Source organism: Apostichopus japonicus, chromosome 8, assembly GCF_037975245.1.
Source record: "Apostichopus japonicus isolate 1M-3 chromosome 8, ASM3797524v1, whole genome shotgun sequence".
NCBI lineage: Eukaryota > Metazoa > Echinodermata > Holothuroidea > Aspidochirotida > Stichopodidae > Apostichopus > Apostichopus japonicus.
The window spans coordinates 37,575,676-37,588,245 of NC_092568.1; the positions used below are offsets into that span (position 1 = coordinate 37,575,676).

General features: G+C 43.1%; 1 protein-coding gene across 17 annotated transcripts in view; it reads left to right on the plus strand.

Moving 5' to 3' along the window:
* Positions 1–12,570, plus strand: part of LOC139971895 (regulator of G-protein signaling 7-like) — a 141,728-nt gene that overhangs the window by 49,183 nt on the left and 79,975 nt on the right. Inside the window, exon 1 of one of the 17 annotated variants that reach the window (XM_071978725.1) lies at positions 6,407–7,343. The exons of the other annotated variants lie outside the window; for them this stretch is intronic. The gene's annotated coding sequence lies outside the window, so the exon portion shown is untranslated. Of the gene's footprint in view, positions 1–6,406; positions 7,344–12,570 lie in introns of those variants that run through there. 17 annotated transcript variants of the gene reach the window in all.

Genomic DNA, 12,570 nt, shown 5'->3' on the forward strand with positions numbered 1-12,570 from the left:
ATACATGTATATAGATAGGCTGTTTGCATTTGATACTCAGGCCTCAAAATCTGGGCTATGTACTGGCTGCATGCCAATGGATTTCACTGGTTGCAGGTAGAAAAACAAATGCACTGGTATTTTTCTGACAGTGCTTGGAAGTTAATGTTGCTTTTGTATTAATTCAAGGAAAATACAAGTGAGAATTTGATTTAGCTAGTAGATTTTTCATGCACTGGCAACATTTTGGCAATTGGCTAAAATTTTGATATTCTAGGCCTGCTACTACAGTAATATAGCATATGTACCGGAAAAAAAACTCTTTATATTTACTTCGCTCCTCACTTACCTGTCTCCCCACAACTTATCAGGCTGTAACGACTGTAAAACGTTCTGAAATCCCATAGGATGTAAAGAAGGTAAAAATCCAATGTATTTCGGGCAATTTCCGTAAGATTTTAGTCCACTACGAAAACGTATGAGTTAACACTGTGGATGGTAGAATGAGAAGGAAGGGCATCGACCGGAGGAGCCGGTCGCTGAGGGTGCACAGTGTTAAAAGATTACCAGGGCATACTAGACACGGTAGAATGAGGTGCTAATGTTGTGGGGAGACAGGTAAGCGAGTCACTCGTAAATATATAAACCAGTAAGTTTTATCATATATATTTAGGACAACAGACTTAACAGATCCCCATTGAAACAGATTTTAATTCCTGATATAGTCTGTCCTATAACCATTTCCAGGAGTGAATTGTTTAATTATAAGTAAGATTTTGTATTTGTACTATCGGTGAAGTGTAGATCTCTTCATTTGAAAATTTTACTTTGGTATTCACTTAGGTATTGGTATTATTACCAATTGATATTTTTACATTTCCAGGGTTACAAGTGATGATCATTGCTAAATATCACCAAGTGTATTTTTACACTTAGAACTGTTTTGATGTGTTCAGAATTTTACTTTCACTCCTCTCAAACCTGTCTCCCAGTCTATGTATGCACTGCATCCCCCACCCCCCACCCCACCCAAACTCTGGGGACTGCCCGCTTTCTCTTCCTTCCGAATCTTCATTTCACAGAAGCAACTTCGTGAATTTTAAGCTGCAGATTGTTATTCTGAGTTTTTGGCTCTAGGTTGATAGCACACTATAGATGTGCACTATATATACATAACCCTAGATTCTAATACAAGTTTTCATCATGCATGAACATCTGCTCTTGGTTAAATGAACCACACTCAAAAAAGGGAACTTCAGGTTTTGAATTCCAAAGGATATGTACCTCATTAATATAAAACAGTTTTATTTTAGCAAGACATAACCAAGGATAATGTTAAAAACTGATTGAATCCAAAATTCTAAAGTACCATTACCAATGATTCCATACCCATTTCTTGCAAATTAATTTGCTGTAAATTTAAATTATTTAAACATTTTAAGTATTATTATTATTTTTTTGAATGTTGTTTATACATATCAAATAAGGAAGTAAACTTTTCATAATACTGTAGAAGATGAAGCTGTGACATTTTGATCTCTACTAAGTATGTACAGAACTTTAGCTTTATGTTTACCTTCCAGGAATATTGTAGCTACATGAACCATCAATTGATACATAAAGCACTCTAAACATGATTCTCGAGTCTTGTTTTTTCATCCGTCATCTCCTACCATAAATTTTCCGCCTCTAGATGAGAAGGCATTCTCATCTTTAGTCTGATTTATGACTGGCGTGATGCGTCTGCTGCAACAGAGAGAATGAGCTAAGAGAGACAGAGAGAGAGAGAAGAGGAAAGAGAGCCGGTCGGAAACTGTATTTCACCGCATCTCATACTTTGTGGGAGGAAGATGTTGTTACTCTCTAAGTCAGTTACCTCTTGCAAAATGTCTGTGCATGTGCGTGTGTGTATGTGTAAGCGTCACACCAATCAAACCGTAGCATCATTTGCACATTATCTTATAATTCATTGGCTTGTCCCAGGGAAGCGTTACAGCGCCATGCCCAATGGGTTCTGCGAGTAATCCTGGTTTAATTAGTTGTTTGTCAAGCATATTCAGACCGTTCACTTTCCTAGTTCTCTCTCATATTCCCAGTCAAACCAATGATTAGAATTTGTTATGCCTTGTCTTTCATCGTTGTCGGGGTAGCTAGTTTAGTTTAATACGCGGTTTACAGAAATAGTGCCACCAGATGTGACATATATTCTTTCATGGGTACGAAGCATCTGCTTTTGTCGTTACGATACTCCATATTTATCCAAGTAGCATTTTTCGATGCCTTAGAATCGTCATCTGTGCCAGTGCGCACTCTACTGTGGCTTGGTTTTTCAGGTGTTTATATTGATGAGAAGCTGTAATATATATGCGAAGATCCGTATCTACTCACCAAGGATAGAATGCTTTGGTAGTGACTTCAGCGCTTGCTTGTTACGTCCCTGAACTGTCTAGGAATAATACAGTCCTTTAGGGATTTGGAAGGTAACCATGGCAACAGTTTCTTGCTCCACTCATTGCTTGCATTACATCCATTCACGCATAAAATTCAAGCATTCAGAGGTGAAAGAAAACTTGCTTGTCAACGCACTGGAACCCTTCTTCTGCAAAAGCCTTAAGTGTCGACAGAGAATGGTGAACAGTTGGGTAAAATTGTGATAAAATGGAGGGGGGGGGGGGAGAGGCAAAGAGGATAAGAATTTTACCATATATATATTTTTGAGAAAGAATCCTTTATGCTTTAGTGTTGACTCTTGTTTTAGGGAAAACTGGTCGTGTGATAATGGAGAGTACAGATAAGTATTGAGAAGAAGGAAAGAAGTAAAGGATAAGATTGAATTTATTTCAAGCTTTAAAGAAATATTAAAAGAAATGTCATCATTTTTCCCAATTTTCAGATTTAGCGGTGCATTATTAAATTTAGTGGTTACATTACATGCATTACCTTGTCATGTGTTGGACATAATATCACTATTTACTGAATATGGTATGGTTCTGTGCACTAAAAACTGATATGCATCTCTGTATTTGTGTACCAAAGTTAGCAATTTTCCTTTGTGATACCAGAAGAATTGTTGCCTTATGTGTTCATCTACTCTGGATGTGGATTGGTTTTCAGGAAGTCATAACTAACCGATAAATTCAGTTGTGTATGTGGTTGTGTCATGCCTTGAAGCCTGGCTAACACAAAAAGTACATGGTGGTTTAACTTCATACTGGATATATGTGAATGCTCCTTTAATACTGAGTACAAGAAAACCTCTCTTGCAGTGGTCAAATGGTCTTTTGAGATCAACATAGGTGGAAGTCTGAAAACTTAGTAAACATGATAACATCCAACTTAAAGCTTTAATGTACTTAATATTTGGCATGTTTAAATTTTAAATGTTACTATCAATAACTTGAATGACATGCATAGACACCATATGAAAATCAATGCTCATCATTACAAAATCTGAAACCAGATAATGTATATTCCTATGACTTTCTCTATGTAGCAACTTTGGCATACATTACCTTTGGTGCAAAACGGGTCAGATAAAATGTCTCTGTTGCAGAAGGTGTACACATAAACATGTAAAATATACATTCAGCTTAACATGCAATAGAAATGCACTGTTATCAGAGTTTTGAGATTCAGCAGCAATTCTGCTCTACTTTAAAAACATGTGTTTTATAATTTTTCTGTCATTGAAGTCCCTTTTGCATGCTGTATATTTTCCCCACAAAAGACATATGAAAAGCCACACCTATTATTCTTTTGTCTACGATATTATTCATATCATACACCCCCCATTGTAGTGGCTGGAGAAAATTACTTCAGCCTTTCTTCTTTATCACTTACAGAGTAGAACTGTCCTGCATACACACTATTTACTTCGTTCCCCACTTACCTGTCTCCCCACAACCTATGCACCGCATTCTACCGTGTCTAGAATGCCCTGGTAATCTTTTAACACTGTACACCCTCACTGGCCCAAATGGCCTTCCTTCATTTTTCTACCCACAAAGTGTCTCAATGTGTTTTTCGGAGTTAGAAAAATTTTCGCGAAATTCGCCCGGATTACCTTGGATTTATACTCTAGAAGTTTCCTATCAGGACTTCTGCACTTCCAAGGATCTTTTCCAGCCTGATAAGTATCCTTTTCTTGTAGGGAAGGGTGTTTTTGGGGGCTGTTTTTAGTGTACACTCTCGCCCATGCGTTCGTTTTTTCTTACGTAACGTTTTTAGGGTAACAGGTAGTAGCTCTGCGAGACTACTTCGTTCGTTGCCTATACCGCCTTGTTTACGCGGATAGGCATATATTTTCGTATGTACATGTTTCAGCTTTTCTTACTTTAAAAGATAATATGTTTTGCTTGTTTCATGTACCTTCGTTACTTCTTACGCCTTTGTGTGGGTTTTCCCCTTGTAGCGTAATTTGTAGCGTTGCCTATACCGCCTTGTTTACGCGGATAGGCATGTTTTTCCGTATGTACATGTGTTTCAGCTTTTCTTACTTAGCATAAGATGTTTTGCTTTCATGTACTTCGTTAATTTTTACGCTTTCAGTGTGGGTTTTCACTTTTGTAGCGTAGTTGTAGCCACGTTCCGATATCTCCTAACTAGTCGAGATAGTCGGCTCGTTTCGTTGTTTTTCATGTTAAGACGGGAGTATCCTTGATTTCATATATTGTTGTATATTTTCATGTTTCCTCCAGTTGTTGCTACGTGCGCGCCCTGAGTCTCATGACTTGGGGTGTACCTCGTAGCCTTGTTCCCCCCTCCGCTGGTTCGCGGTTAGGGGGTTCTCTCCCTTATATACATGTTTCGTCCTTTTACAAGTTTTCGATGCATATATGTTTAGTTACGTTGCTTCCATATGTCGGAAGTGTTTCTCCTTGTAACGTATCTTGTAAGCCGCGAACTCCTATCCAATACTAGGCGGTTCGATTACGTTGTTGTTGTTCTTGTTTGAACCTTCATATATTTGTACATATTTTCATGTTCTCCATGGGTTTCGCTACTCGTGCACCTCCTAAGTGTCGGGAGTTTTCACTTGGGGCGTATCTCGTAGCCTTGTTCCTCCCTTCCCGCTCTGTACGCGGATAGAGGGGTTCTCTCCCTTGTTTACATGCTTCGTCCTTTTCCTTCATGTATTCTGGTTACGTGTTCGCTTCTAAGTGTGGGAAGTTTTTCACTATTGTAGCGTACCTTGTAAGCCGCGAGCCTCTAGCGGGGCGCGTTGTTTTTGTCACGTAACTTTACTCTCTGTTAGCATACTCCCACCCTACTTCCTCCTTATAGTCGTTCCGTTTGATACGTTAGACTATTTGCCGTTAGTCTCTCCTTAACGTGGGTTTCTCAGACATGTCTCGAAGCCACCTTAAATGTGTGAACTGTTCCGAGACCTCTGTCTAGTCTGTTTTGTTTTCACACCAGACAGTGGCAGCACATCGACACCTGGCTAGCAGGCCGGGACAGGTTAGATCTATCACCGAACCCACAGTTCCCCTGGAGGGAATCGGAGGAGAGACAGGAGATGAAGAGGAAGTGAGAGAGTTGGTGGGAGTTGAGATGGAGAGAGGCCAGGAGAGGGCCGGAGAAGAGAGAGAGAGAGAGAGATGGAGATTTGCCACCCAAGGTGCCGGCGCTGTCCGGATGTACCACCAAGGGCTAGGGCAAGGGCAAGGCTCAAGGCCAACCAAAAGCCCATGTGAGAGAGAGAGAGATGCAGATTTTGCCACCCAAGGTGCCGGCGCTGTCCGGATGTACCACCAAGGGCTAGGGCAAGGGCAAGGCTCAAGGCCAACCAAAAGCCCATGACAAAGACGGCCAGAGCGGACAGTCCGTCCGGGTCGCAGAGAGCGGCACCCGTTGTGGTGCGCGCAAAGAGAGGGGCTCCGGAGAGCCAGGGTCCGGCGAGACCTCAGAAGGAGCCCGGAACAGACGTTCCCCTCCGACCCAAGGAAGGCTAGGCTCAAGGCCAATAGAAAGCCCTTTAGAAGTTCCGACCGGAACGGACGGAATGTCCGGGTCGAGGAGAGTGGTACCCGGCGTGGTACGCACACAGAGATAGGCTCCGGGAGCCCGAGTCCGGCGAGAGAGGCCGGAGGAGAGAGAGAGAGAGAGGAGAAAGAGATATTGCCCCCCAAGGTCCCGGCACCGTCCGGATTCTATGACCAAGGGGGAAGGCAAGGGCAAGGCTCAAGGCCAATAAATAGCCCATTTGAAATTCCGACCGGAATGGACAGAATGTCCGGGTCGAGAGGAGTGGTACCCGGCTAGGTACGCACACAGAGATGGGCTCCGAGAGACCACGGGTCCAGCGAGTGCGGAACCGAGGTTCCACTCCGGATCCCAGGAGTCGGTCCCGGAGCAGGGAACCGATGAGATCAACAACTGCTGGGCCCCCAGAACGGGGTAGTAAGGGCAAACGCCCAATCCGAAAGGAAAACGGCAAACGGAGATATACTTATCCCCAGCCTCAAAGTTAATCCCGCCTCCAAGAGGGGGAAGAGTCTCTTTCATCAGGGGAGTGTTGCCCCCCGGAACTAGCAGCTTGAGCTGCGACGACAGGTTCGAATCAATTGCGGAAAGACACTGCAATCGCTACACCATTTATCATTACACATCCCGAATGTGTGTTTAATAAGTACCAGCAGAAACCAGGACATGACATAGATTTCCTGTGCATTCATGGGTCATATTCTCCTCGCTAATTATATTTCTCTCTCGTTATAATTCATCGCCATATGTCTAGGTTTGAAACCTTGCTTATGTTTTGTTGTTTAAAACGCTGGTGGAACCCCCTCCAGAGCATGTTAAAAGGCGCAAACTGAAGCGATTCTAGTACAGTCTCGTTACTTAGTACCTTGGCAACCTGCCAAGAAGAGAACGTTCTCGAAGCTTGGCAAAGTGCCAGGAAAACGAAGCCTTCCAAGAGTCTTGGCAAACTGCCAAGACAATATTCCCGCGCTGTGTATTTGTTATGAGAGGAGGGGGGCCAAGCAGTCACCTGGATTGACACGTGTAAGCTCAACGTTTGCTGCAACGAGCTGTCGACTACGTGAGCGATCCCATGGAATAAACCTCTCTCTCTATTTTTTGGGTGAATTTCCAAGACAAACGCGTTAGTAGTAAGTTGGAAAAGGGGTAGGATAAAACCCCAACAAAGGTACAAGCGCTAACGCGCTCCGAGCATACAGTATGCGCTTCGTGAATAATGTTCGATGTTCCCGACATTTTAAGCACAGTTGCATTTCGTAGCACCTGATAGCCTAGTCGTGGCTATGCGCTAGGTGGTTTCAATAGGAAGTTGGATACTTCTACTGTACTACACTACGAAATTGACACGTCTCGACATGGAGAGATTTGAGGAGTAACGGGTACGTTATCATAACATTTATTACGTGTTTATTACGTTAAATGTGGTGTGGTAAAAACGTCGACATAACGTTTCTATGAGATATTAATGTTGTATTAATGTTATATTATTGTCTTAACGTAAATCGTTTTGAAATATGAGCCTGAAAACGTTTTCGGTGACATACCTCTTACACCACTCATAACGTTGTCATAACAAAACACTACATGCTTAGTAACGCTTTTGTGTTTGCTGAGTAACTCCCCGGGCTCCGTTAAGCAGCCAGGGATTTATGAGGTGGATTTTCTACAAACCCACCCTCTCACCATCTTCACAGCCCCTGTTGGGAGTTTGTTTCTGATGAGTAGGTCTATAGCTCAGTTAGCTCAGGGTTAAAGCCTTTCACTCATAAGGTCCCCGATTCAGGCCACCCCAAGTTTAATGTATGTTGTCCAGCTACAGAGTTGTTGACTTTTCATAATCATGGACGTTAAATTTGTATGTAAGAGACTGACTTCAGTCAGCTTGCAGCTTGGTTAAGCCAGTGAGGCTTCTTCTCATGTTCCTACTTGCAGGATGATCCTAAATACGTTCTTAAATACATACATATAATTGTAGGAGTCACATAAACAGTAGCATTGTAGCTTTGTTTAAGATTCTGATGAAGCAAACTATCCATTCAGTACTCAGTCTCATTTTTTGTAGCAGGGCAGCATTGTTTAAGATTCCGTATTCACTCAGCAGAGTGAGATTCTGTACCTTCAGTACTCATTTTTAGAGAGTACTGTGGTCAAGTGGTGAAGGCAGTGGACTGGTGATCTAAGGCTTGCAGGTTTGAGTCCTGGCCGGATCATTCAGTTGTTTCCTTGGGCAAGGCACTTTTTTGTCAGTGCAGCTTCCCATCCAGAAGATACTTGTCTCTATGCTTGACAGGTTTTCGTTGACCGGAGTAATATTGTTAGGCGCCTCAGGCATCATTATCTTTCAATAGGTCTACGCCTTTTCTTTCCCCAATATTATGATTAATATTTTTTAGCATGGAAAGAACCTCCATTAAACCTCCCTACAGGGTACAGCTTAGCATCATCAGGACATTCCTTTTCTTCAGAGTTTTCTGATTGCAACGGGTTGATAACTGAAGGAGTCATCAACGGTACTGTGGTATTGAATCAGTACTGCGAGTGCGGCTGTCCTGCAAGCACTAACAAGGTCACCAAGCAGGCCGCTGTCCTTGACTTCTTTAGTAGCAGATACACAGGGTTGGGCTCTCTGGAGCCCTCCGGCGCCCAGGTACAGGGCTTTTGACTACCATCCTCTCAGACAACACGACGGTGGTAACATACTGTAGCTACGTCAACAGACATGGTGGCACCAGGTCAGAGAGATATTGCCGTCTGGCAAGGGAGACCCTCACCACAGCTACAGAATCTAGCATGGCCCTACAAGTCTCTCAGATAGCCAGAAAGGAGAATGTGATGGCCGATGCTCTGCCCAGGGGACAGCTCCACCCTGACGAGTGGACCCTTTTGCAACGAACATGAAGTAGGTTTTTCCACATGTTCAGCAGACCTCTGATAGACCTGATTGCGACACAGGGCAACAATGGGCTGCTCATCTTTGTTCAGGCGGCCCACCCGCAGGCCTTCCACATAACGCCAGGTCCCTGTCGCGAAACGGACCGGAAGCTTACATCTTCCCCCTCTTGGCATGGTCAGCCATCATAGTGGCCCCGCTGACCCCGGTTCGGGCAAAAGTTATCCAGCTCCTAGCGGACGAGCCAGCGATCCTGCCGGACAAACCACAGTCGGTTGTCCCATAGACGGGGCGCTGGCTCACCCGGACAGCAAGGGCCTACAATTAGGTGCCTGGAAATTGTCTGGTGTTTCCTTAGACAGAAAGGACTTTGGCCGCCAGAGTGAGAACAACCTTGGTACTTACGTTTTCTGCCTACGGAGATTCGGAGTGTGCCGAACGAGACAGACTCTGCCTACCATGGCCTTTCTAACCTTGATCGCCGACTCCTTACCCACTGTTCCAAGAAGGGAGGCAGGGTTTAGACGATCAAAAACTTTCGTTCGGCTGTTGCCGCCTTCCATCAGGGGCTTCCCCTACGGCTCCACGCCAGGCAGCAACGGCTCGCCTTGACTAAGGTGCCTTCAGTCCTACGGTTTGTGGGGTGCTGATAGTTCTCGACCCCTCCTTCTTCGCTAGAACCAGGTTTGGGCTCTCCTACCGGGAGACATCATCATCCCAGAGATCAAGACCTTCTCTTTGATCCCCGAGGACAGACTACAGTATGGTTTCCCATTAGGGCACTGAAGTGGTACCTCAACAGAACACAAGATCTCTTGGGTACTTCGACATCTCTGTTCTTCCTCCTTCGAGTGCCCCACTCAGCAGCCTGGGAGGATACCTTGTCCCGCTGTTTGGTGGAAGCCGTCCGCCCTCTGGCTACAGGTCCAGGCAGATCCACGGCTCACAACAGCAGGGGTTTCACTGCTTCTACAGCCCTGTTCGCAGGTTTTCCAATAGTGGACATCTGCAAGATGACGGCGTGGAAGACTCCAATCGCTTTGTCGCCTGCTACTTATCGGACATATCACAGGCCGATTTGGCTTTGGTCGCTCGATGATACGAGCTCCGGGGGTCCCACCCCTCGGGCCTCCCACCATCGGACAGTGCCACTCGGTGCATAGGTTGTGGGGAGACAGGTAAGTGGGGAACGAAGTAAATATTATAAAACTTACTGGTTTATATATTTACGAGTGACCCACTTACCTGTCTCCATTTCCCGCCACCCTCCCCCGAGGGAGGTGGGACGCAGCCGGACGGGGGAGCGGTCGTTCGACCTGACTCATGACTCCTCGCGTTTCGTCGATAGACATCGCCACCCCCTGGGTCGCCTGCGGCTACTTGTCTATCGGTGGGTGTTGTTTCCTTAGTTCGGTTTACCAGGTTACTCTTTACCATCTAAGGTAGTATGGGCCTCGTCCCCTTGTTCAATTAGGCCTCTGTTAGTGTAGGGGGAGGCACGCCTACGGGGTGACGGAGGGCGGACCCCCACCCCGACTGTTCAGGGTGGGCTCCACCCTCCGCCTGGAGGCGTCAGCAGTCTTTGTTAGCGTTAGATTTTTCCTTCTCGGCGAGCTCGGCGGGTGGCAGGGTTTACCCGCCACCCTCCCCGAGGTCGCGTCAGGGGCCACTTTGTGGGAAAGTGGTCTCAAAATGAAGGAAGGCCATTTGGGCCAGTGAGGGTGTACAGTGTTAAAAGATTACCAGGGCATTCTAGACACGGTAGAATGCGGTGCATAGGTTGTGGGGAGACAGGTAAGTGGGTCACTCGTAAATATATAAACCAGTAAGTTTTATAATATATAGTATGATTGCAATTTAATATAGTAAGCTTTGAAACACTAATGCACGTAGGTTTTATAATGGGTTAATGATCATTCTTTCTAACAATGCCACTGCATTAGCCACACACGCTACTGTACATTTCAAACAAGCAATTAGGTATGATGCTTGGAAAATAATGACTGTTGAAAGCGTAAATTTATTGAAAAGAAGTTTAAAATTGTAAAATTCAGATAAAAGATATATATTAGGTTATAAAATTGAAGCAAACAGTATTGTATAAAGAAGGCACATGTTCAGCCTTTCATACATAGAAGGAGAAAGTTCTATTTTTGGCTAAATGTTGACTTCTTTTTTTAAACCTTTTTCAAAATTTTGGCAGCTAATCAGCTCAGAAGAATTCATATCCATGCAATGAAGATTAGCATCTTCACAACATTATCAAGAACAAATGAGGATTATCAAAGTATCAAACCATGAAAACTGGAAATAACTTATATATATCAAATTAATTTAATCTCAACTTTATTCTTGTCGATTGTTTGCCAGTTTCTTAAAATGTTGTTATGTTGTTGTTGACTTTAATATATTCAGTTTTGAGATTCAGCAGCAATTCTGCTCTACTTTAAAAACATGTGTTTTATAATTTTTCTGTCATTGAAGTCCCTTTTGCATGCTGTATATTTTCCCCACAAAAGACATATGAAAAGCCACACCTATTATTCTTTTGTCTACGATATTATTCATATCATACACCCCCCATTGTAGTGGCTGGAGAAAATTACTTCAGCCTTTCTTCTTTATCACTTACAGAGTAGAACTGTCCTGCATACACACTATATAGTATGATTGCAATTTAATATAGTAAGCTTTGAAACACTAATGCACGTAGGTTTTATAATGGGTTAATGATCATTCTTTCTAACAATGCCACTGCATTAGCCACACACGCTACTGTACATTTCAAACAAGCAATTAGGTATGATGCTTGGAAAATAATGACTGTTGAAAGCGTAAATTTATTGAAAAGAAGTTTAAAATTGTAAAATTCAGATAAAAGATATATATTAGGTTATAAAATTGAAGCAAACAGTATTGTATAAAGAAGGCACATGTTCAGCCTTTCATACATAGAAGGAGAAAGTTCTATTTTTGGCTAAATGTTGACTTCTTTTTTTAAACCTTTTTCAAAATTTTGGCAGCTAATCAGCTCAGAAGAATTCATATCCATGCAATGAAGATTAGCATCTTCACAACATTATCAAGAACAAATGAGGATTATCAAAGTATCAAACCATGAAAACTGGAAATAACTTATATATATCAAATTAATTTAATCTCAACTTTATTCTTGTCGATTGTTTGCCAGTTTCTTAAAATGTTGTTATGTTGTTGTTGACTTTAATATATTCAGAGATCATGGAATAATTACTTCATTCAATCCTGTGCATATTCCTGTGCAGTGACGTTACTATAGGGAAGTGGGAGGGGGGTGGGGCATTGCACCATCACCTTCCACACTACCAATTCATATGAATTTTAAGATATTGTTTCTCTCTTACCTATCTCCAAACTACATCTGCACTCTCCCATATACCTAACTACATGTCTGGAAATGTTATATATGATGTACTATGAATGTGGTATGTAACCAGGATTGTTCAGTTATCCAGGATGATTTTAATAGTTTCTTTCTGGGAAAAAAAACATGCTTGAGGTTGTGCAAGGGTCAACCACCTTATAAACAGCCAGAATTTACATTGCTAATCTTGTTTGACAACTATCTGTGACAGGGCCCCTGACAAATGGCATGTGAGAGGGGGGGGGGGAGGGGATTGTTGGATCATGGCTCTCTAGCAATTTTCATAGCAATATGTTTTCATGTGGTTGTGGTG